The sequence below is a fragment of the Ostrinia nubilalis genome, chromosome 3 (assembly GCF_963855985.1).
Source record: "Ostrinia nubilalis chromosome 3, ilOstNubi1.1, whole genome shotgun sequence".
NCBI lineage: Eukaryota > Metazoa > Arthropoda > Insecta > Lepidoptera > Crambidae > Ostrinia > Ostrinia nubilalis.
The window spans coordinates 5,139,430-5,166,147 of record NC_087090.1 but is presented as its reverse complement, the minus strand read 5'-3'; the positions used below and the strand labels follow the sequence as shown (position 1 = coordinate 5,166,147).

The following is a 26,718-nucleotide window of genomic DNA, read 5'->3' as shown; positions in this document are numbered from 1 at the left end:
AACAGAAAAAGATTTTAGAACCTGAAACATAAATACAGTGCGAGTGTGTATTTACTCAATTTGTATGGGCAATAGAAAAAAATACGTTTTAATGAAGTTTATTTTTTGTCGATCGTGACCCTTTTAACCCACATATTAAATAAAATTAGATTCATCGTTATTATGTAGGCAACGACTATCGTGTGATTGCGTTTTAATTTTTACCTCACTCACTACTTATCTGCATGACCCAAAAGTTGACTGGTAGGTACACTCTTTAGTACAATATAATTTTCTAGTTCAGTTAAATAAACGTGTATGCCCCTTTAAACGTCGTCGAACACAGTCATAATATCAGGATGGTCCATGTGTGATGTGGCGTGGCTGTGTTGGTGTGTTGTCGCGACCCGACCAGCGCGGGGCGGGTGACGTCGACAAATTGACATGTCACGCCGGTCGCGTCTTCGACGGTCGCCGATTGACGCGATAAGCTTCGGAATGGTCAGGAATTCAGCATATTTGATTTTTCTATAAGGGGTCATCCATAAAGTACGTCACACGTAAAGAGGGGGGGAGGGGGTCGACAAAGTGTGACATGGTGTGACAAGGGGTGGGAGGGGTCCTAAGTTTCGTGACATCACATTTCAAAATCTAATATATCTAGAGGTACTAATCGCGTAATTTGAAATATAAATTAAACTTAAAATACCCCCACCACTTAAGCACAACTCCGTCGAAGTCGAAAACCTAAGAGAGTCTTAATGGGCAACCAATGAAGCCATTAAATCAATAAAATCTTTTGTAGGTATTATTTCAGATTTAAAATCTAATTCTACTGGCCTATAATGCCGCCAAACGCACCGTACCTCGCGCGTGATTTTATTGTTTCTATTTGTTGCTATTTTTTTGTTAATTAAATAATTTTTCTATGTGAAATTGCAAAACATGTGACGTCACACTAGGGAGGGGGGGGTTTCAGAAATGTGACCACCTGTGACAAGGACGGGGGAGGGGTCAAAAAATCATAAAATTCGTGTGACGTACTTTATGGATGGCCCCTAAGTAGATTGGTATATTTTTATCTTTCCTTGATTAAAGTTTTCGTTACATAGTGGAAAGTACGTAACATCACTTGAATTCTGCTGAATTTGAATTATTTGTGGATATTATGTGGCATTGTGGACCATTTCAAATGCGTTTTTTTTTATGTAACCCTTTTATTTTTTATTCAAGTTTTCCATTCTATTCTTTTTAATGCAGATTTAGAATAGAGGCTCACTAACATATAATATTTTTACCTCTAGTAAACCTAAAGTAATCCTACCCTGTATATCCTAAAGTAAATCAGGTATCTTTTATTTTTGATTAAATTAAATCACAGAAACAGAAACAACGAGATTTGACGATAACTTTATGAAACAGAATCACAAAGCCCTTTACCAAAGTACCTTCATATTTCGGCCTCGCTTGCAGATTTGTCCTGTCCCACCCGTACGTTGTTGAGATGGGGTAACTCTACCTTTATTTACCTGAGCATTAAATCAGTGTCACTGGTCACGCTGCCCGATGTGTCAAATAGATGGATGGCAGGATCGGTGGACGGATTAAACTTTGCAGCGTATTTTACATAAAGCGATGATAAGGACTGTTTTGGCGTCCACCTGCTTCTCTTGGGTCATTGTTTTTTAAATGTCATTGCTGTGCATAATATTTCTGGGGAAAGTCGTTCTATAGTTAGGTCCAGTCAACCAAGACGTATTATTTGTATGGGACTAAGTACTTACAATATTAGGTATCTCCATAGAGAGGTCAAGCTACTACAACTCAAGATTTGTTTTGGGTTCTTATCAAAACAAAAAACATACATGACGCTTAGGATTCGAGTACATAAATATATAAATAGCACACCTAACAGTTAAAGTTTTACAATTTTTATTTGTAGATTTCACTGGCCACCATTTTTCCTGCACAATTTAACTTGCAATTTCTGATGTCTATGTATTATGTTTTAGTGTGAATTAATTCGTTTCTGAACCTTGAAGTATAAAAGGCCGCCGAAAATTATTCAAAAGAAAATATATGTAGAACACCAATAAAACCTTATTCATAACACTGAAGAAGCCATGAAAGAATGCAATTTAAAATTTTATAACTAAAACACCAAGTCATCCGAATGTTTGTTTCACATCATAAAGCAAGTTAGTTTTAATATGATGTTCTTTTCAACTTCAAACTACATTACGGCAAACAAACAGCAGACTGTAGCGGTACAAATAAGTTTTGTAGGTATCTCGTTGAACTCAAGTAGATTAAAATCAATAAGAAAATACAAGGAGAGAATCCCACTTGAAAATCCAATAAAACAAGATGAAACCTCTTCAAACAAAGGCAGTAAATGCTGTATAGTGAAGCCTTATAATTAGATCTTCGATGTCTGTTGTCGGAGAACGGTTATTAAATTAATGTTGGGAAATAATAGAAATATCGTAGAAGCATCATAATAGATTCCACATTTCACATACGCGCGGCACAAAAGACACAATCGTTGAGAGAAAACGAGTAAATATTTTTAAGCTTATCTACACTAATATTATAAAGAGGAAAACTTTGTTTGTTTGTTTGGTTGTAATGGAAAGGCTCAAAAACTATTGGACCGATTTTAAAAATTCTTTCACCATTCGAAAGCTACATTACTCACGAGTAACATAGGCTAAATTTTATTTTGGAAAAAAATAGGGTCCCGTAAAATATTTGGGATTTTCATAAGACGTGGAAAAGCGCCATCTATCGTCATTGGTTAAAATCTTCTCGCGCCTGACAACATTTTTTGAGGTTCGTAAATATTCATGAAGGCAAAGCCGTCAAACGCCATCTATCGACATCATTGGTAAATTCGTAACTAAATATTACATGATGTACTATGAATAGCGCTGTTCGTAAATAATATTGAAATTTTAATAAATAAAGATATTTTATGTAATTGAACCATTCACTGTATGTACCTATTTGAATCAGTCACTGTGTTTAATCGAGCAAATCAAAGTGTTAAAAATTAGTGACTTTTTACAAACTTCCTTGCAAATTCTTACTATGTGCCGCCATCTACCGAGATGAATATTAGGGTGCGGTTCAGCGGCGGACGAATGGGTTGGGCGCGTGGGCGATTGTAGTTAAATATAATAAGAATTACTTCGTTTTTATTTTCTGTATGTAATTTGTTAATTTTTTGGTAGGGTCTTTATTAATTACTTAGGTTGGTAGGTACCTACCTACTTATTTGATTTTAATGGTAATTATTACTATAGGTACGTATAATTTTAGTAGAAAGAAAGGTCATTGAATGACTATGTGACTCACTCACTTATCACGAAGTCTTAGAAACTACAAGTCTCATAGGGGTTAATGGTCTTTTCCACTTTGAGCACCTGGCTTTGATCACCAAGATGATCAAAGTGGACTCCTGTTAAATTATTTTTTAGTGTCCTTTGATCACCTATAAATAAATCATACCTCTGAATGTTCACATACATGTCCAATTTTATTATTGCGGTTTTTAGAAAATATCAAAAATATTACAAAACAAAATATGTAGTACAACAATTGGACATGTGACTATTCAGAGGAGGTGTGATTTGTTTGTAGGTGATCAAAGGACACTAAAATAATAATTTTACTAGAGTCCACTTGGATCACTCAGGACATCGTATCCGTTGGTGAACAAAGGCACAGAATAAATAAGGACAGGAGACTAAATTGTCGCTGGAAGTCCACTTTGATCACCTGGGTGATCAAAGCCAGGTGATCAAAGTGGAATAGACCTCATTTTAGAACGTAGGTGGTTGACGGGGCAGATCCACCGGGGCCGTTGGGACTAACCCGTCACTAAGACGAAATTTTGCAAAATTCAACCCTTATGGGAGTTAAAAAAGGGGTTGGAAGTTTGTATTGCAGTCCTCGGTTTTTAAAGTAAGAGACTTGAAAGTTAAAATGTATGTTCACTATGATCTCTAGATATTGTGGAGGTGTACATATACCTACTAAAAATGTATCATTAGAAATCAACTACGGGGGCTAAGGAGATAAAAGGAGGGTTGGAAGTTTATATTATGAAAGTCCTATATTTAAAGTAAGAGAGTTGAAATTTAAAATGTATGCGCTATAGATGCTAAGAGCGGATTTTACGAAACTCCATCCCTAATGGAGTAAAACGAGGTCCAAAATTTATTTTTTGGCATCAGTATCGATCACTATTCATAACTATCAGGGGGTGATTAGTGATCGATACTGATGCCAAAAATGCAATCAGTAAAATTTTTGTCTGTCTGTCTGTCTGTTCGGGAATTAGCGGGAAAATCCTTTTGTATAAAAAATCTAAACCGCTTAAGTTAGACGCTTGAAATTTGGTATGCAGGTACCTTAGTAAACTTAAAGCTTAGTTACAACAGGATATTGCAAAATTCCCACGGGAACGGGAGTTAGCGGGAAAAAACATTTGTATGAAAAAATCTAAACCGCGTAAGATAGATGAAGGGGGTAAAACGGGATCCACGCGTACGAAGTCGCGGGCGGCCGCTAGTTACTTATATTAATAGATACAGACTTTGAAATTGAGTCTGCGGCAATGTTTCAGTAAAATGGTTTTTCTTTTTTTTATATTATTATTTTCTTTTAATTTAATATTTCTTGGGGATTATTTCAGCGCTTAGTCTTATTAAACCAAAAAGGGTGACCGTACAAAATTTACTTCACACAAATGTGAATCGAAACAGAATGTCACTCCGATTCGAGATCACATGTGTTGTATTTTCAGCGTTTTAATATTTTTAACTTTTATGCAAAAATAAATACTTATATAAACAACATTAAAAGATCATAATTTTAAACTAGGCATGAAAATTCATTAGCGAGGCGCGGTAATTCTCTCAGTGCCGCTTAATCGCAGATTTATTCAGACTCACAACACCAACTTAGTTTTAGAATTTGCAAGTCATTTTGCTGATAAGGACTGTAAAACAATATCGCTTAATTTTTTTTTATCACAAAAAAAATGTTTTCCAATAAAAAAGTCTGTTGGGCTCGTCCGGGATTTGAACCCGGGACCTCTCGCACCCTAAGCGAAAATCATACCCCTAGACCAACGAGCCGGTTGTGAGACATGTTGAAATACTGTTACCGTCTCTGTAGGTTGATTAACATGCGTTTACGCAATAAAGTGAAAGGCAGTGATTTTGGACTCTAACGATCACACATACACGTAACTCACAGTCATGTTTGTTGTCATGTATAACACATTTGATGAAATCGCACACCAAGACAAATACAAAGTTATTTGAAAGGAAACAATAAATTGAAATAATTCCGTTACATTTAAATAATTACAATACCAAAAAAAATCTACAAGGATTACGGGTAACAGTTAAAATATAATTAAACTTACGATTAACGGATAAAAAAAACCTAGAATACTCATCGTAATAAGAAGTAATTTAACTTCAAACATTTTGCACAAACAAAATTTTAGTCCATAATATTGTTCACCAAAAAAGAGCGGGCTCGTCCGGGATTTGAACCCGGGACCTCTCGCACCCAAAGCGAGAATCATACCCCTAGACCAACGAGCCACTTGCAGAAAGTTGTTGAAATTGAAATCCACAATCGAAGACGCGTTAAAAATTCATTTTAATTCGATCCAATTCGTGACGTCATCACACATTAGACCGACCGGCGACCGGATATAATCGCTGAGATAAGGAATTCATTACAGTTAGGTATTTTGCATTTAACTCATATTTTACATTTTACTAAAGACTATTGTATGTTATTGTCAGGTAAGTAGGTACCTACCTATATTTAGTTGATTATGAGCACTCTGTGTAAAGAAATATCTAAACACTTCAAAACTCCAGTTTGTGACGAGTGCTAATGAAAATACATTGAGAAATCTGCAGATTTTAGTGTTAAATAGAACGGACTAATTGTATTTAAATTATGAAAGCAAAACTTCTTCGCTGGCTGTGTAGATTTTAATGACATACTACATTGAATCTTGCGCATTCACACAATATTTATTAGATTTAGTCATCTGCTATTATGAAACGGTCAATACTTTGTACTATACCAAAATTATCATTTTCAATGTTAAAGTAATGTGGCAGTTTTGTGTGTCATGTATGAAATCTATACGTAGTTTTGATGAATAGGTAACAGTAAGTTCTAGTTGGCGCAAACAAAATTTAAATGAGATGCTAATTTTATCTATTTCCAGTAACCAGTTTATTTTGGGTTCTGAATCACAGTCCTATTGAGTAGGAGGTATAGTCGTAAAAAATCCACTTTAATAATTTGGAGGCTTTAAAGTATTATTTCACAGTGTTAAACTAACAAAACTGGTAGAAAATTAACATGGATGGAGCTAAATATTTAAAGATATTTCCTTTTTACTTGTCCAAAATGTTAATTCGGTATAAGGGTTCGGACAAACCAACGCGATCACAGCGCGATCAGCCGGCGTGCAGCGATGGCGACCAGACCTAAATGCATTGATCGCCATCGCTGCACGCCGGTCGATCGCGCTGTGATCGCGTTGGTTTGTCCGAACCTTTTTACTCGACTCGACTGTACGTCAAACGCCGAGGTCAATAAAACTTCAGAAGCGGGGCTCGATTAGCATGCCACTCGATAAAATTTATTGAGTGGAATTTATTGTTATCATTTCCTTAAACATTGTAGTGTTTATGTCTATAATGTATGTTTCATGTTTACTTAGAATAACGCTAGTAAAATAATATTAATAGGATGTCACAAAAATATTTAGGTAAATTCATAGGAGTGCATATTAAAGCATAATTTTTAAAAGTAGAGCTTAATTTTAGGACTAACCCAAAACGCAAACTCTCACTCGACTTTTTCATATCGACTGGTTCAAGAATAAGGAACCGCTGTCGAACCGGCACTCGTTCCCAGCGTGAGATAGCCCCGCTCGGCATAAATATTGCTCCTCACTTTACTCATGAAGCAGCCAACAAATTTGGAGTTTTAGCCACGTACTGCTGATGTACAGTTAAAAGCACGGAAAGAGATGAAAGTTTAATGGTTTCAACATCATCTAAATTGAAGAGTTAGGAGCATCGAATAAAATATATCTATTGGTAGGAGCTATTTGTATATTCATACAAATAGCACATCCTAGCATACAAATAGCTTTCCTAGTAATAATGCGTCAATTCTGACGCATTATTACTAGGAAATATACTGAATATCCCATTTTAAAGCTGCATTAGTTTTAATATAAATTCAAACCGGCAAATGCTAAATAAAATTGCGTTCAGATTTCAAGTCACTTCTTATTTCAGAAGCACTACAACTTAAAGCTGTAAACGAACGAAATTTTAGCACTCTAAAGTCGTAAACGCTGCCAACAAATATTCACATCAAAGTCTAGGCTACTGAAGCCATCGTAAACTACACACAAAGGGCTCACTCAACAATCTTAGCTAACAATTATTTCGAAGGGAGTAATTTCGGGGCCGGTATGTAAATTGCTCCAAGTATTCCTGATATGAGACACGCGAAACTTCGACATTCACTTATAATTTGGCGCAGGCTTTCTGAGATAGCGAACTTATCTACATAATATGAATATTACTCTGCATGTGCATAAACCGTGTAGTAAGATTTTCTTGGGTTAATTTTATTAGTGATTGCCAAACCAAAGTTGTCTCCGGAAAGTTAAAGAAGAAAGATGCAATTGAATGTTTTGCTTATTTATTACGAGTACAATACACAGAATAGAGTGTATAACCAATGTGTGTTACCAGTGATAACTTATGGCTCGGAAACGTGGCTTCTCACTATAGGCCTTATACAGAAGCTCAAAGTTGCACAGCGTGCTATGGAGAGGGCTATGCTTGGTGTTTCTTTGCGAGATCGAATCAGAAATGAGGAGATCCGTAAACGAACCAAAGTCGCTGACATAGCCCGACGGATTAGCAAGCTGAGGGCAATGGGCAGGGCACATAGTACGCAGAACTGACGGCCGATGGGGCAGAAAGGTTCTGGAATGGAGGCCGCGTACCGGAAAACGCAGCGTGGGACGTCCACCTACAAGGTGGACCGACGACATAGTAAAGGTAGCAGGGATGCGCTGGACGCAGGCCGCTACCAATCGATCAACATGGAAAGCATTGGGGGAGGCCTATGTTCAGCTGTGGACGTCCTATGGCTGAAATGATGATGATGACACATAATAGTAGTAGTGATGAGTAGAACTTATGAACAATTCTGCAGGAGAAGGAAGGGTCCACACAAAGTCTCCTGGATCACTTGCTGTTTTTCCATATAAGTCCAGGTAAACAAAAAGTTTTAGTACCTTCTTTTCACGTCCTTGAAATGTCGGGAGTTCCCGGAACTAAAATATCAATGTACTTAACGTAACCATAACCACACCATAACACTGCTTTGGAGTTTGTGGTATTCTACAGAAATTATATTTTAATGCTTGTTTCGACAACCTTGTGTTGTGTTCTTAAGACATCATTATGACATTTGATCAAAGATGTAATGGTTCAATCGAAGTTTGTTTATTAAATGAGACGACAGACAGATACTTGCGTGGGCGTCGCTCAAGTAAACAGAAAGTTTTAATTGAAATTAATAACTTAGTTCCAATATTCAGGCTTAAGTGACTTCTATTGTTTAAGTCTAAGTGACTCTGATGTATAACCGTAATTACATAATGTGTCTCTGATATTCTAATCGAGATTAAGTTTAAACTAGCTGACAGATTAAAACCTCAGTCAACATAATGCTGTTTAATTAATGAAAAGTTAGAATCGGTCATTAGTCGCAGACTTGTCTAAAAGGCTGCCCATTATAATCACGCGATGAATCTCAGGATCAAAATAATAACAAAAGCTGGCAGATCTCAAGCGAGATACTATTTTAAAATGTATGAGTTTTAATTGATAACCGTTTCACTTAGGTAGAAACCTAGTCTATTCTCCTCTTCAAAAAACATAAAATCCTTAAAATAATTAGGAAGCACTTGTTTTTATTCGCTTTTTATTTTGAATTGCAAATAACTACGAGATTATTTTGAAAGCTCTAAGAAAATACTTGGAACGAAATTAGTAATCTAATTACCGAAATAAAGGAGATATGTGAAATCCAGTCCTCAATAGAAATTGACCGGACCGGATTTATTTTCTCTTCTTCTCCATTTTTATTTTCTCTCTAAATGGCGTCTCACTTTATCCCCCTAATTACCCATCTGCATAAAAAGAACAAAGTTTTTATGGACTCCGGGGACGGTCACAATTGCTGACACTTAGAAATAAACCTCTATACAAGATTGGCTCTTAATAACTCCGAAAAATAACGGCTTATTAAAAATCTGGATTTCAATGTTATTCAAATTGATTTTTTAATTTGTTACCTGAGATGATTCATCTGGACTGTAAGGTGCTTCTTCAAAATTGTACATAAATTCCTGGAGTATCAGCATGTATGAATATGTTATAAGTACTTCACATTATTTGTGAAAAATATGGTTTCCCTAGACAATGTCATTATGCTGAAGCACGATGAAATTAAGTACGAGTACCTACACACTAGCCTCTTGATGAAACGTCGAATTTTGAATTCGCGTTACAAAAATTCGACGTTGAAATAATATTTTTTGCTCTCGTATAAAAATAATATCGTCATAACGTTGAAACGTTGGAGTGGTTCCGGAGCGCTCTCCGCCGCCACAAATGGAATAAGCTGGAGTGGCCCCCGCCCGTATCGATGCGGGGGCCAATCGCATCATTCCCATCTGGAGTGCACTTTGAACAAAAAGCCACAATGTGAAACAATGTTATATTGTTTTGAAATTTTTGAAATTGCTAGACACCGAAAGATGTCTGGATGGCCGTAAGAAGCTCACAATGTTTTAGGAAATGCTATTGAACTTGTCTGATGCCTGAGTTGAGGGAATCTTACACGAACATTTACTTATTTGGAGGTTTTTTTTACATCCTTCTCCAAAGTCCCAAAAGTACTCAAAAGTTCTCAAAATTAAGCTTGAAAATGCAAGAAACATCTGCTATTATTGAAGGTAGCTAAAAGTACTTACACAAGATAGAAGCATTCCATTCAGCAAAATAAATAACACCCATGCAGCCTGCGAGTTAAAATAGGAAACTATTCCATTGATACATTGATAGCAAAGCAACTCAAGCGACGTTTTTCATGAATTATATAAATAAATTCATGATCGAGACAAGGCTTCAAAGCAACGTAAATGGACTTTATCTGTAGAATGGTTCTGAGCTGTTATCACACACAGCAAAGTAATTCCAGTTGCAGGAGTGGAGAGGTTCCGAGCGCGGCCGCAAATGGAATAAAACTGGAGTACCACGTATCGGTTCAATAGTCCTCGAATATGTAGCTGTATATTTATTTCTATTGTGAATAACGGGACTAATTCCATCTCTGAAGACCAAAGTCCCAGGGGAAAGCTATAAACTCTCGTCATGAATATTCAAAAGTCTTAAGTAAATAAGTTGTAAGAGGTTGATCATAAAATAAAATTAAATATTACAATAGTTGTTGCAGAATCACTAATCACAGTTCTAACACCAAAGATGCTAATTTGCTATTCTCATAATGTCAGGCGTTGTCAGTCTCCAATACTCTTCTACTAAGTTATTTTATGTCTAGTAAAAAAGACACCACAGCATATGAGATTATTGAGAAAATTTTGAATATTGGTTTTCTGGCAAATTTCCAAAAGGCTGACAATGTTCAACCGATCAGATAGCGTACTAAAATGGTAGAATTTTCAATAAAATATTTCAACATGTTTTTCAAATCAATAGAGTTTGGTTAAAAGAACGAACTTTCAGAAGTTAAGTAATTCGGAAATAAACGCAGAAAATGATTTTCGGAAATTGCCTCGAGTTGTTATGATCTCATGATGTGTTCGTCTACGAGTAACGAGGTAGCAGGCAAACATATTTATTATGATGAATATTCTTAGCTTTTGGGTAAACAAGTATACGTGTCACAAACAAAAACAACGAAATCAACGTTGCTCAATTATGCACACAGATATGAGAAACACGCGTCAAACTTATAGCACCCCTACTTTTAGCGTGACGGCTAAAAATATCGGTCAATCTTAATGTAATACAGCTGCCAAAACCAGGAAATAGGTCGGAGCTTCTCCCAATGTCATTACTAAAAATGGCAGCAGATCAAACTCATAACTGCGAATTTGCAAGCAACAATAACAATGTAAATGGGGGCCCTTGAGGCGTCATCCGGTTGAATTATTCAAGCGAATTTTCTAAACTCAAAGCTCGCATGACGTAATCCGTGGAAAGCCATTATATCTGTCGGGAAATCTCATTTCCGGACTAAGAAAAACCGGGTAAGAACGGGTTGCTCTCCGAGCTTGGGTTTCGTACACAGTCATTAAGTATTAAATTAAACCGACATTCTGGCTTGCTAGATTACATTTTACGTCTCATGTTAGCTGTTTACATCAAATCTAGAACGGAATACATTTCAAACTAAAATTACTTATGTGTAAAGACAGTGCTTTAGGTATACTATAAATTAATATGTCTTTAAGCACCTATAGGTATGGTTGTTTCGTAATATTCTATAATAATGGATTGTGTAGATAGGTACCTAACTGAAGACCCGTTCGTAGATGAATGACAATTGGAAGGTCATGTTGAACTATCTTCCATGTTGGCAAACTAGTCAAAAATCTGCATTACACAGTGGGTACCTCTAGTATGAATAAAATTAATTGGGCCAAATATGACCAAAATAACGACAAAGGGCGTCGTTTTTGTCATTTCACTTACGGACGCCTAAAACTGAGTCGGTTCGGAAGTGGGTCGGGCGACACTCGCACGATATCGCTGCTGTTTCGCGATAAGATTTCAATTAGTTTCGTAATCTCGCCAAACGAATCTGGACCGCGATTCTTAATTAATATAGGTGAAATTCAATCGAATCGAAATGTTTGTAGGGAACGATAGAATATGAATATTTTAAATTTTCTCTCAAATCTTTTTGTCCTAGAGTTCTGTTTCGTATTAATACCTCTGGTAAGAAATTTGATATAGTTGCGTGCGAAACGAAACGAAACTCAAAATTGTAGGCGGTTATAAAAAGCTACGAAATATCTACAATCAATCTAAATACCTACTTTGAAATAGCTTTCGAGTTTTATGCAAATGAACAAAATTACAGTTCTTACGATTTAATTTTGTGAGTCTGTGAGAGTAAACGAATGTATCTGCCTGATTAGATATTTGAAACAACCAGAATAAGTTAGTCTTAGGCCCAGAACAGACGGTGAAACGCAACTGCAACGAAACTGCAACTGCTAGTTACTTTTGAGTTGCATCTAAGTTTCTGCCATAGCGTCCGTTGAGAGACCACACATGACGCGACCAGTTTGAAACTTTCAGTTTCAGTTTCATTCATCAGAATCATCAGAAAGTTGCAGTTTCGTTGCACTTGCGTTTCACCGTCTGTTCTGGGCCTAAGTGAAAAGCATAAAAATAAAAATGTTAAGAATAAAATTTAAAAAACAATAGCTAATGTGGAGTAGTTTGTCGTGATGTGCTCGTAGTTTTACATAATTATGTAGAATTGTAGATTAATAAGCACCTGAAACGAATAAAACATAAAACTTACCAGTTTTGTTCACAAAGTTAGACTTCAGTCGTTAGTTATAATAATAGGTATAGTCAGTAATAAGGTGTTTTACAGAAATGCACCAACAGACAAGTACCTACCTACTTACATTCTAGAATAATTCTACTTACATTCTAGATTATTAATAACTGGAAACTTTTCTGCCATAAATCTGAAAGTTCAGCAGTTATCCGCACAACTACTTAGCCCGAGCATATTTTTATGGGATAAAAGGTTTTCAACCTCTTAACTTTTAAGAGTGAGCACCGAAAAATTCCCCTGGGATTATTTGAATAGATTTCGCGCAGGTTTGTAAGCAAGAAATTGTTACTATGCGATTAGGGGTGCCATTCGTCCGGATCTGTCCGAATATGTCCGGACTTTTGGCTTTTTGACTTTAAATAGTCCGGCAATTTAGTTGGTCTCGGTTTTGTTTTTATTTTATCTTCTCTTAAAAGTACAAACTCGCACACGTAATTTAAAAAAAACACATGTGTTTTAAAATTGTGTCCGGTTACGTTCGATGTCCGACTTTTTGTCTTGACTTTTAGAAACTTCTAGAGGGTAACCCTATATGCAAGGTCCCTGGGGCACGCTCATCAGATAAAGCGACGTCGATTTGCCACAAAGTGTTTCGCCTTTACGGGGATTTTAAATGTAATTCTAGGGTCGTCATAAATTGCAATTGAATTGTTCGATCTTTGCAGATATTTGCCTATTGTTTTCTTCCTTGACTTCGCTTTGGATTGCAAATTTTTACGTTTTTTGAAGGACGGCTTCATCGGTATTGTGTTTTGCTTACTATTACAATAAATGCACCAATATAATAGCTTTTGCTTAATAGAATTTATACATACCTACCTATCTCATTGTTTAGCTTATTATGTTGTCCATACATATTCGTCTAGCTACCTCAATTTTACAAAGAATTAAAATTAATAAAATAATTAAATAAACCTTTGTAGTAGGAGGTACGAGCAAACAACTTCATAATTTAAATAATTTTAGTCCTAAACCTGTTCTAATTGGACGATTCTCATCAAAGATTCTATTGTCTCGTCGTTTCTTTGTATTTCGTGTTAACTTTTATCTATCGTAATTAAAAATTCCGTTTTATTAGAGTAATTTACTGTAGGGAGCATCTGTTAAAAGCTTGTATCTGAGCTTAATATTTTTCTTAAGTTAAGCTTAAGTTTCAGGACGTTCACATGAAAGGTTTTGAAGCATAATAAAGTATTGTCTCTCTAAAAACTTTCAATAACCAAATGTACCTAATATCAGAACGTGTAGGTACAATGAAGTTTAACCAGCTTCTAAACTCTTTTGTGTATAATACCTAATGATGTTTTGTTGAAAAACCTTTTCTTATAAGAATGTGTATTAAGAATGTTACTTTTGCCTATTATGTAATATTAAGTACGGAATTTAGGTATATTTGTTTACTGAAAACAATGTCAGAGATCGCCTTTATTGTTTCAACAAGCTCTTACTAACATCACTTAACTTGTAAGCTGAGCTTTAGCATTATTAACTGAGTTTATTACCAGAGACAGCTGGAGATGGCTATCCTTTGAAACTTCTGACGTTCTTGATATTTGTTTCAACAAAGGATTCTTAAAGTTAACAGCAACGCGATTCCTGCAAATATTCAGAGCGATCTAATTGGAAATAGCTGGACGTCCAAGTTTAACGAATATTCAAAATAATAACCGGCGAAAATAAGGATTAAATATTCGTCTAATTAAATTTCTTCACTGGATTTCTGAATGCTAGAAGGTCCTGAGAAATTTCCAACAATACCATTGAAGATAGAAGAAAATGAAATTGCGAGGAGCTACTTTCGCGAGTTATGCGATTCGACAACTCGCGGAGGTATCTTGCTATAATGGAAGGTGGGGGTAATATTTCTTTAGGAATTAATTATGTTTCACCGAGCCAGCGATAGCGCATCAATCTGCCGACTCCGACGGGAACAAATGCGTTCTGCTTGCTGTCCTCTGTATCGTTATTTTCTGGAAATATCGCTCTTATGAATGGAACATTATCTTTGTTTCATGATAAAAATAATTTGCAAGAAAATTGGGGCACGCGTTATCATACTGAATTGATTTTAAGGTTAGCATGATAAAAGTTACTCGTTTAGCCTGTTTCCAAATCTGAGCTCGTAATATTATTGCAAGCAATTAAATGCATTTAATCATACAGGCACCTAACTTCTACTTATTCGCTTGCTTAATTAATTTTAGGGAATTTGGTTCTCTAACTTCTGTAAGCTACTAAGGTAATTATGGACATTTTCTTAATTTATAAAATTATTCCAAATGTATCTCAGTAGGTAATACTCGTAAACATCACAGGATAAATGAAACGGCAAGAATTCATAGAAGTGAAGTGTAGTTGACACGGGCGGTAATAGCCGCCGCTGAGTCAGCACTGAGGCTGCGAAAACGTTAGTCATCGGAAAAATTGCGGACGCACACCAAGTGATGAATTGAACACGTCGCGCTGTCTCAGCGTGCGAGCACCCTTTGGCTTGTGGAGAGGGACTACAGACGCAGCGTTTGACCCGCGTTGCAAACGCTTCTTACCTCTTAAAACGTCGGTGATATTTTCGAAATTTTAACACTGTGCCTAGAAGTAGAGAGCAAAGAAGAATGCGATTATTTCAAGTTAGGCTTTACAGGATTCATTTTATAATTTTTGACAATCGTACAACCACTGGAGAGAAACTATGTTTTTTATAGCGCATCCACACAAAAATGCAAACGCTACTTAGACATTTGAATCTTTATTAGCCATGCTTCCTAATAACGAATGCTGAAACGCAACGTCTATAAGCATCCTCAAAATGTCAGACGAGATATACATGGTTTTATTTTAGGAATTATTTTCAAAATTTATAATGTATCGGACTATTAACAACTTTGATAGAAAGTAAATGTAATGTGAATAAATTAATAAACAGGTTCCTAACTTCGCATTTAAGTTGTTACATGCTCTAACTCTCAATAACATTTCACTTCAGTTCGTATTATTTGCTCAAACAATACCTCTGAGTTAGTTCGTTAACATCGGCTATAACACACCGTACTTTCCTAGATTACTTGACGAATATCGCTCTCATCCCTCGCAACATTGATACAGCCAACGAGCGCTATCTCACCCAGCACAATGGAAACGTAACCTAATGCAGGGTGTGTTGAGGAAAATGCCCGCAAAAATTCAGCAGCAGGACAAAACCTTGGCAATTATCTGTGTCTACACCCGTAATTACCAGGACCAGATAAGCGGGAGCATAATTTACGGAAGCCAGGACCCGCGATTCTTATATAATTAGCATGGCGGACTGTGCTACAATGTTTTTCAATCCACTCGAGAGCGACTGTTTCTTTCGAGTCAGTATTTGACATTATAAAAATACAAAATGTATTTTTACATCCTACTAATAATGGCAAATTAAATAGAGACGAGAGAATAAAGCATTCATTTTTAGACAAACAATCATCATAATGCATAATGTGTAAAAAAATCATGTCAATATTATGAATGTAACACAAAGTAAAAAAAAGTTTCCTTAACTATCTCACACACAAAAGAGTTTACATATAACCCCGTCTTGGAGCTTAGAATTATTTTAAATCTTTTCATCTCAATCCGAAGACCTACAAAAGGATCTTCGGTTTTCATGAAGTTTACTTAGTAGTTTTTATGTCAACGAACCCGAATCGTCTTGAGAGTTAGTGGTAAGGCACCGAAGTGCGTTAAAACGGTGTTGGCTCCGGAAAGCTGGCAAAGCTGACTTTGCATACCAAAGCTGCAGATTACTCAGTAATAAGTCACTGAAGAGAGCCTTTGTTCATTCGCACGGATTATCTCTATTGTTATCAGTTGATGGCGTAGAAAGTCTAAATGTATTAATTTAATTAAATGCTGCTAACTGCTCAAAGCCTGAAATAAATGATGCTGGATAAACCGGCTTTAAATTGTAAATGTAGCCAAAGTTCTGAATCTAGAGTGGACACAAACAAAATAAAAATAATCACGTCTCTTATCGATTGTTTTATCGATCATCGTAAGTGTCTGCAAATTCTTCGAAGTTCGAACACGTGCCATGATAATCACAACAACCTCTATGACAGTATCAAATTCAGAGATCCAGATAGAGACGGATACAAAGAATTAGGAGGGAAATATGATTACATAATGCACGTGCTGTTAACGCAATCTTTATACTACTTTACTTATCTTTGTTTGTTGGATAACTTGGATAATAACTAGTTGGTATATGGCTAACGTAGGTACCTAAAAGCTTGTCTCTAGGACTAGATACTCCTATTCCTACGAAGGTATCAAAGGGATTTTGATAATATGCGATGACACGATAGTGTTGGTATTGCTCCGGAGTATTTATCAACATTCATAACTACGAAACGAAGCTCAAGCCTCAAAAAACTGACGTTAAAAATAGATTCTATGCCCCTAGATATTGGGTTCGAGTTATGAATATAGTTCTACGATACCGGCCTTATCCCCCAATGACCGTTATACAATGTTCACTGTGTATGTTCATGCATAATGTGTCATCGACAACACATTAGGGTCGGATCTGCGCGGTCGGCCGAGAGAACAGCCGCCCCGTAAGTAACCCACCGAAAATGTACCAACAGCTTTAGCTAATCGCTGTGACTCTTATTTACTTGTAATAGGTTCTATATTGCTGCAAAAAACAAAGTTCTGACTGATGGTCTAGCGACTGTACATAAATATTTATCAAAGCGATTTTTTTTAAGTGGAAATTCATGAATGGATCTCGCCACATAATATCTAATGAATAACACGCGTGGAAAATATATTCTACAGGCAGAACTTAAGCTTAAATTAAACAGCTTTAATGTGCTAAAAGAATCACTTTTATATTGGAGAGTTTTTATTACCTAGTTACATAGAGTTCGATTATACTCGAATTTCTTACATTGCCATATACGCCCTATAGGTATGATAGTTAAAACATAAGTAAATAAAAATCTTGACTGAATTTATATTTAGAAATGTGTCTTGTATCAACTGAGTCAGTATGATAATATGATATTCAGACCATTTGTAATAATATAGAAAAAAACCATTTCATATCTAAATATTTCCTGATAATTGCGAACTAACATTGATATTTTAGGACTGAATATTATTTCATGTTGGAAATCCAATATCGGTATATTCTAAAAACTGTATTTACATAGTACCCTGTTCAGTTTAACAGAACGTCCGCCGACTTGGTAGGTTTCGCAGTAACTCCACACTTTACGGGAGGTGAAGCTCAGACGAAGACCCTTAATTGCGCGTTTTAATTATGTTAAACGCCTTAGGAAACGGGCATAACGGCTCATACATAATATAGTATTATGTTCGTTTAGGATTGTAATTAAATTTGTAATTTAGAGATATGATGAGTGGGCGGATCTGATCCTGTAACATCTTTAGACGGCTTAATCCAAAGGAGTTGCCGAATTATATTTAGTTGACTTTGTGGTTCACCGCGTAAAGACAACGCCTACCGCGGTTGCACGTTCAAAACAAAATGCTACAATGATAATCAATCACCACCACAAAGCATTTATCACGGACTTTCGTTAGTCTGTGTAAGAGATTAACTAACTATGTGTCGATTGAAGTACATAATTTATCTGTTAACTCATTACTACTCACGTTACGTTTTTGAACAAGCTGCCTAGACTACCTAGTTTGTCATAAGTAGTATATTTATCACGTAGGTTTAATAAAATATTGGGCTTTCCCTATTTTATAATAGGCATTAATCCTATGTACTAGATGAAAGAGTTGATGTTGCTCTAACGAGGGCATAATTATTTGAGGGCTCCCAAAAACAAATAACGACACGGTAGGGAAATAAGTGAAACTCGATCGTGGCACGATCCACATCAAACAGATTAATGGGATCCGCACACGGACAGTTTTACGGTTATTTAAACAGGATTTATTTGAGTAGGACCGGAATTTAAACAGATTAGCGTTGATCCCGTGACCCGTCTCGCTGTAGTACTTATCTATCCGTGCACTTTTTCACGGCAAAGCCTAGGTCAGTTCTAAAAACAGCCGCGTCAAACTTAGGTAGGTACACCTTTCCGTATATGGAGCTTTATGAAAACAATTGTGTTCAATTTAAACCGGCAGAAAACACCATCATGAAGAAAACCCTCTGAAAATGATGGTAACGAAAATAGCCATATTTCAGAAGTGATCTCATCAAACCCCAAACGGTCGCATTAGACCGCGTAACGATTGATTTCTCGATTTGCAGTTCTTCAAGGACTATTCTAATCAAAAATATAACCTCCAGAGTGTGCAAATACGTCTTCAGAGTATCACACACGATACCGTCGTTACGTTCCGGCTGACACGTCACGAGTCCCCAAAAGAGCAACTCTCATTTCGTTTCAGCTACACCTACATCACAAAGACAGCCGATTTAAATTGCTCAGTGACCCGAAAAGGTCATCATATTTCCCGGTTAATTGTTGGAACGACACACTCAAATTGACGTTCCAGGCTGCTGGGTTGATTTGTTGGGGAAATCCTTTTTCAAAAGCGGGCATTGTATCCTCGTTATCATTACAGAAAATGGCTTCGAGGGCATATGTCGCTCGCGATTTCATGCCACATTTGTTCTAATGAATATTACGGAGTGAGTTTGTTCGGGTAGGTACTCGTAGGTTGTGCGAGTAAAAACGAAAATACAAACTTTACATAATATGTTATTTTTTATTAGGGTTAAGCAAATTCGCTCATTTAAATACGAATGAGCACGCGCTGTGAATTTAAAAAAATAGGGAGATTACAGGCCAAAATGTTTAAAGAATTAATTAATTTTTGAGACACATTAATACATTTCAAATTCAAATAGATAAGATATGTGTTTCCACCTAAAAATCACTAATCTCGGGTCAAGTAAATGAAAATGAAATCCTATTAATCTTACTATGATACTTTTGGTTTTCCCTGCACTACTTACAGTTCGGGCTAAGATCCGCGATATCACAAACGTACTTACTTTTTTAACCGACCTTTTCCCCTGTTCTACCTCTTCACCTGCGTACCTGTCCCAAACTGGGACACGAGTCCGGGGTCACTAACAAGCCGCGTCACGACAAACGTCAGCCAGCTACGAGCACGGATTAATGGGATCAGCTGATTTGAATACTGATTGAGGCTTCGGCCGATTTACATATTCCTGAAAGGCTTAGCTGCGCCGTTTGTAGTGTTTGCTTAATATGCGATAGCCTGCTGTTTAAAACGCCCGAAGATTTATTTGTAGCGAATTTTTTTGTTTAAAAACATAAATGTTTAAAAAATCTTTAATATCAGTCTCTAGACTAGTCTACAACTAGGCTTCCACAAGTTCAATGCTTGACATAACATTCCAATTCATTCCATAGAACCTTTTGACCCTGGGGAAATTCAATCCATTGGCTTCCCGTGACCCTAACTAGGTCAACAGTCTACTGGTAAATGGTCTGCCGTTCTCTCGAGAGCATTTCTTCCATAACAGTTTTCAGTTCTGATAGTACCTACTGGTTTTCTTAAAACTTAAAGGCCAATGCTTAAAGGCATTTATATTTCCCTTCACGAGACATGAGACATGATTCTTGGAATTTTCGGAACAAAAAGATACTAAACTAAATTTTCATACTTAAAAATTAATAAAATTAATTCCTCGTAATAATTCCTGAGCGACGAAGGCCGGGCCGAGCCCGTGCAATAGAAGCATATTTTATTACATAGTACCACTCCCTTCCTCTGAACAAGTTATGAAAAATTCCATGTTATCATTAAAAAGGCTTTTTGCAAATAAAATGGGAATACAATGCGAGGGGTGCATGAGAAAAGAATTCCCAGTCGCGTACGGCAGGCGAGCACTTAATATGGAGAAGTTTTTTCGGCACATGTGTCTACATTTTTATAAGATTTTTACATTATAATACATATTAAGTGGGTAAATTTTCTTTCTCTCCACACCGGTGCTGTAATAAAAATCTTTCTTATTGTGAGTTTGGTAAGTTACTGAGTCAAGTCAGTTATAATATTATGTACTCGTATATGGAAAATGTTAGTCCAAATATAGTTTTTTCAATGTCAGCTTCGTCACCCCTTTTTTGTGATCCTGACCTATCAATTTATCCAGTGATATGTATGTGCGCTGAAGCAAAACACATTCAGTTTGGGATGTTTATCAGATTTAACTGTTTATGTTTTGTTAACTATCCCTTACTACACCACAAAATAAATTGGTACCTATTTCATCATCATCAGCATCATTTCAGCCATAGGGTGTCCACTGCTGAACATTGGTCACCCCCAATGTTTTCCACATCGCCCAGTTGGAAGCGGCCTGCATCCAGCGCCTTCCTGCTACCTTTATAAGGTCATCGGTCCACCTTGTGGATGGACGTCCCACGCTGTATTTTCCGGTACGTGGCCTCCACTCCATATGCCTACTTAGGCTATGAGATATCTCATGACCTCATCTCGTCATTCAAACTTTTCTTAGCTACAAAATATCTTTCTTTAATTCTACGCGAACAAAACGTAGCTAATATGAAATAAAATACCTTTTAAGATAATCGTGTTCGTGCTCCAACATTTTACAAGGCTAATTTTAAAATTAAGTGACAATGAAAATTAAACTTGTCAAGTGGGAGGAGACCTCAAGATAAGATGTTTTACAACAACTTTTACTTCGCTTATTTCAGCCGTCTTTCTGAAGTGTTTTTATGAATGGTAAAATTGTGTTAAGCCTAAGTAATTTGGATTACATTAATTAATTTTGTCAAAATTGATGTTCACACAATAGAGTTATAAGCACATATAAAAAAGTGAAAAATACTATTTCATTTGTAATTAATCCATTCCTATGTTTAAGCTTAATCCCAGAGGTCAAGGATACTCTTTCGAATGACCTTATAATTATTTAATTTTTAAAGTTGACAACTTTGCAACAGAAACGAAACAATTAGGAACCTTTTCAATACGGCGAAATGAAATGCTTAAGCCGTTCCATGGGAAACAATAGGATAGTTTCATAATTGCTGCCAAATGGATCCATAAACGTCTCTAATAGTGCCAAGTTAGCACATTGTGTTCTTACCGAAGCTCTTCTTAGTGTGTGGCCATATTCGGAGCTTAACGCGGTCGTGGAGACAAAATGAAAAGTTAAAATGTAGCGAAACAAATTAAGTCATTCTTGTGCTACACTCGTGTGTACCTATTTAAGTAATAGTAGAAACTATTATAGAACCCTAACAGGCGTACTGTCCAGCCTGGTCAGTAATAGGTATCAAACCATACATTTTTACTTCAAAATCACGCCTAATACAGCTAAGCTACAGTATGTTTCAAATTAAAATTATTTTTTTCTGCTACTTAATAATGTAGGTTCAAATTTTTATTAGAGAATAAATTTTACTATAATATATTAACTTAAAATGACTTAAAAACTAAAATTTTAAAATTACTAATGATAAAAACTATTTACAAAATAAAAAATACTTCACCCCCAGCGCCGCAGTCAGGGATGGTGCCCAAAAGGCTGGCAGCATTGCCACGTTGAATGGCCAGGCTAATTCTCTGGCCGAAATAGCTGCCAGCCTTTTGATCACCGGTCACCTCGGTGAGCCTCTTTGCCAGTTCCTTATAAAAGGAACGAGCGCTTGGACCCCATGGTCCCATAGTCTCAACCCCAAACGGCACAAATATATAACTCTCATTGAGAGCTGCATATTTGCGCCGCTTGGAGCACTCAGCCGAGGCCGCCGCCGCGCCTGCGGCAAGGGAGGTACCTCCTGTATGAGACGGAGCAAGCGTATCCGCGCATGTTGCGTCCCACACAAGAGGACGTCCCTGCTTCCAGGGAATGAGCGTCATGCCGTCAGGTCTCTTGCCGTCGTCACGGAATATGCCGTTAGGCTCTAAAACTGCTGGCACATTGACGGCGACAAGAGCTCTGCGGATGACGTCATTGATGCAGGCGTGTCGGGAGACTCGACCAGCGCTCATTTGGCATGAGAGACCATGGTGTCCTAACTCACCGACGCGAGTACCGCAACGACAGCGATGGGGATGGTTTGTCTTGACGCCAAGTCTAAGGGAAATGGCAAGGGACAGTGTACTCCTGTCAAGCAGAGTCCCGATATTGGCCGAAGGAAGAGCATGTAGCCAATAACCGGACTCTGCCTGAAAGACCGCTAGTAGGCGAGCACGCTCTGCAGCATTTTCGGAGGAAGCCAATAAATCACTCTGAAAACGCAAACAGAGCGGCTCGTCCCACTGCCTCTGAGACGATAGAGAGGTAGGTGGATCGGCTCCCGGGCATGCCCTAGTCCAAGCGTTTCTGGCCTCTGCGAGGTGAGCCAACTCCACTACCCCTAAAGAAGGGGACAGTAATTTATTAAAGAGTTCGGCTGTACCATACGCAGAAGACAGAAAAGCTGGAAGGTTAGTTTTTATATTTCACAGGCAGAAATGTGCCACAAATTAAAAATCCTCTGAATGGTATATAAAGTGCAGGTTTCTGAAATCATTTCTGAGCTCAACAGGCCGTGCCGAAACTGTGTTAAAAAGACGAACGTTTCATTTTATAAGGTCGCTTGAACAAGTGTAAAAATCCATGTAAAAGCGGTCACTTTTCGCCAGAAATACGGTGAAGTTTTACAGCACTGCGAAAATGACTTTTTTCTGGCAAAATTGACAACGTTTAATGTGGTAAAGGCTACCAAAAATGTCAATTTTTTCTTGCAATAAATATTGTTAATTTACCAATATTAGATGATTTTTTGTGATATTTTAAAAATATGTCCAAGTTCTAATTGTAATTGAAACAGAAAACCAACAATCGTTACGAGCTGCTAGGAAAAGTCTAAATTAAGAATTTATTATTATCCATTATTCCAATATAACGGCATATTCTATAAAGAAAACCTCTGAAGGTAGATCAGTCACAGCCGCTGACGCAAAACACGTTTGAATAAAAATGCTCTTTTCCAGAAGTGCAGTGAAACGCCGTCAGAAAGTTTTTGCGTGCATGGTTTTTATTTGCATAATTTCCCTTGCACACGGTATTTACATAGAGGCGTGGCTTTTATTTCAATTTCCTGACTACGTAGGGCTCGGCATATTCAAAAGAACAAAAACTAGAGCTCCATGAAAATAAAATCGTTTGCTGAAACTTCTCTACTTTTCAAACAAAGAAATGCTCTAGCAAACACAAATCTTATTTATTGAAGAACTAACATGTGATAGGATCTGCAGTTTGGTTAAGTGGCATCTAACAATTTTATTTTGAGAAAGATAGAATTTTGACATGTCTATGTATTTTTACGTATGTTGCACAGAAATACGTTTGCGTTAATTTTAACGTTATTTACGATGATGACGATGACCATCTTCATCAAATGGTTGCCTTGAGCAAGAAATAACCACTTTACACATGTTACATTAACCCCAGTGTAATCGATTTTCACGCTGACTGTGATTTACGTGGTTTCCAATACCAATTATCAAAACAAAAAACCAATTAAATGGTCGTAGATGTATCCATTTCTAATAGGTATGCAGCTTTCAATAGATAGGTTGTGTCGAACAAATCTTTACTTATGGATTTTACTTTTAGTAATCATAGAAAAATCGGGTAAGTTTTTATTTATTGATCTCAAGAAATAACCAATTGGTATATCTACCTCATCCAAATACGGTTCGCATAGCAAAATAATTTATCCGTATCCTAACCTTCCTGTCCTATCCCGAGGCGCTAGTCGTAGTGTAAGTAATACGATTTGCATCAGTTAGGAATCCTCCTTCTCGCCTCGATTACTCTGCCATCTTGTCAAAGGTTAAAGGTCGCGATTGCGTTCATATCACATAACGTTTGTACCTTTGTCTGCAACCAAGCAGAGCACTGAAGGCTGGCAAGTTAGCTCAGCGATGAGTGTACGCGCCAAGAGTCGTGCTTCTTCTTTTCAGTCAGACAGAAGTTGAAAAAATTTCCAATGTATTTGTGGACATTCCAAATCTTCGGGTACTTAGTACTAGCTGTACCTACAATTAAAAGTTCTCCAGGCCTATAAGGAGAAACATGTCTGAAAGTCTTAGTTTTAAGTTCCAGAATCTAACACCACTTCATTCTTTCATGTTTTCTACTCGTAATCATCTATGTATTTTTAATAGCCATTACTCCAATTTGTTGTATTTATTATTCAAAGAATACTCTTCTTCCCAGTCGTTACACTCTTAACTTGTCTCACTATCTTTGCCGCCATCTACATCTAGTATTCTTTGATATGACGTACTAATGTGCTTACCATTCCAGATCAAAGCCACTTAACTGGGTACATACTGAACGGCGTGGATGTACCAATATCGATGTACCCGTACATGGCGCTGATCGGCAGGTTCGGGCGCGTCCACTGCGGCGGCTCCGTCGTCAGCGACCGGGTGATCCTCACAGCAGCACACTGCCTCTGCTCATCTACAGGGCACATATTACCAGCCAAGACCTTTGACGTCTATTTGGGTAAATTAAACTTCATTAGTAGTAACTAAAAACGACAGCTAAGGAGGCAGAGGGAATAGTAGACCGAAGACAGACCGAAGAAATCGCCAGATTCGCGTCCAGTGCAGCGACTCCGTCATCAGCGACCAGTAATCCTCACAGCAGCACCTGTCTCTGCTCATTTACAGGGTGCATACCTCCCGAGACTTTTGAAGTCTATTTGGGTAAGTTAAACTTTGTTAGTAATAACTAAAAACGTCATCTACGTGTGAATAAATGGGGAAATGTTAGCAAGTGACATCCGTCACGTAGAGTAGCCTGCTTCATCCTAGGATTCCTCTACCCTGCCCTCGCCGAAGTATTAAATAACAATACCAAAAAAAAACACTAAACAATAACAACTAAAGAACTGAATACTAAATCAGTTCTCTTCCTTAATTTGAATATAGTTTTCACGGTTCAAGATCTATTTCTACACATTAGATAATTAAGATATTAGAGATTATTAGATAGTAGCAATCACGCATTTTTCGCAGGTTCAGCAAAAGCATTGGATGGCACAAAATATAAGGTGTGCAAAACCCTTCCGCATGCACGCTACGGCACAGTTTTATATGGATACGACTTAGGATTAATGTTACTCAACAAAAACATAAAATTTGGAGCAACTGTACAAAAAATCGCGCCCGTCTCTAACAGCCAATGGAAAAAGAAAGCCAGCATGTTGACTGTCATAGGATTTGGTGTAACATCGGTCAGTAATAATTAGATTTTCATTTTTATTTTACCACTTATTAATATAATCCCTACTATCTCTTTACTTCAATAAAATTAATATTATAAATGCGAAAGTAACTCTGCCTTTCTGTTACGCTTTCACGCCTAAGCCACTGAACCGATTTTGATGAAATTTGGTTTTTATCCCGGTTTTTTAAACAGGTAATACGCATGTGATAAAGTTTTTCTATGACTGACAAAAAATTCGCGTGTTAGTAATAAACCAAGCAATTAGCTGCTTAATTAGAGCATCTTCTATGTGGCTGAGAGAGCGACCTGTCAATGAGATCATTGTTTCAGAACGCAGGAAAATTGCCGGAGACTCTTCAGATGACTAAAATGTATTACATCAACGAAACGGAATGCTTTAACTCACAGCACGGCATGCCGTTCCCCATAGTTCTACCTTCGCATATGTTCTGCATGATTGGTGAAAGGTGGACAAGCGATTGCTTTGGGGACTCTGGTTCCCCAGTTATTTGGAAAAGGTATGTCCTGATATATTACATAACTGACTTTTGTGGACAAGATAGAAGTACATAAATAATCCAAAGACGCAGTAGGGCTAATGTCATTACATATTTTCGAACCCACTTGTCTATGGTCACCTCACATTCAAAGCTAATATCTGGCATGAATAGATACCTAGAAACATGGAAAAGGCATTAGGACCCTGCAAGAGGATTGGCCACTCTTGATACTTG

At 37.1% G+C, this 26,718-nt stretch overlaps 2 non-coding genes across 2 annotated transcripts; both read right to left on the bottom strand.

Annotated features, from left to right (window-relative positions):
* Positions 1-5,051: 5,051 nt before the first annotated feature.
* Trnap-agg (transfer RNA proline (anticodon AGG)) lies at positions 5,052-5,123 on the bottom strand. Its single transcript has one exon. It is a non-coding gene; the product is annotated as a tRNA-Pro (tRNA).
* A 405-nt stretch (positions 5,124-5,528) lies between these two features.
* Trnap-ugg (transfer RNA proline (anticodon UGG)) lies at positions 5,529-5,600 on the bottom strand. Its single transcript has one exon. It is a non-coding gene; the product is annotated as a tRNA-Pro (tRNA).
* Positions 5,601-26,718: the final 21,118 nt, after the last annotated feature.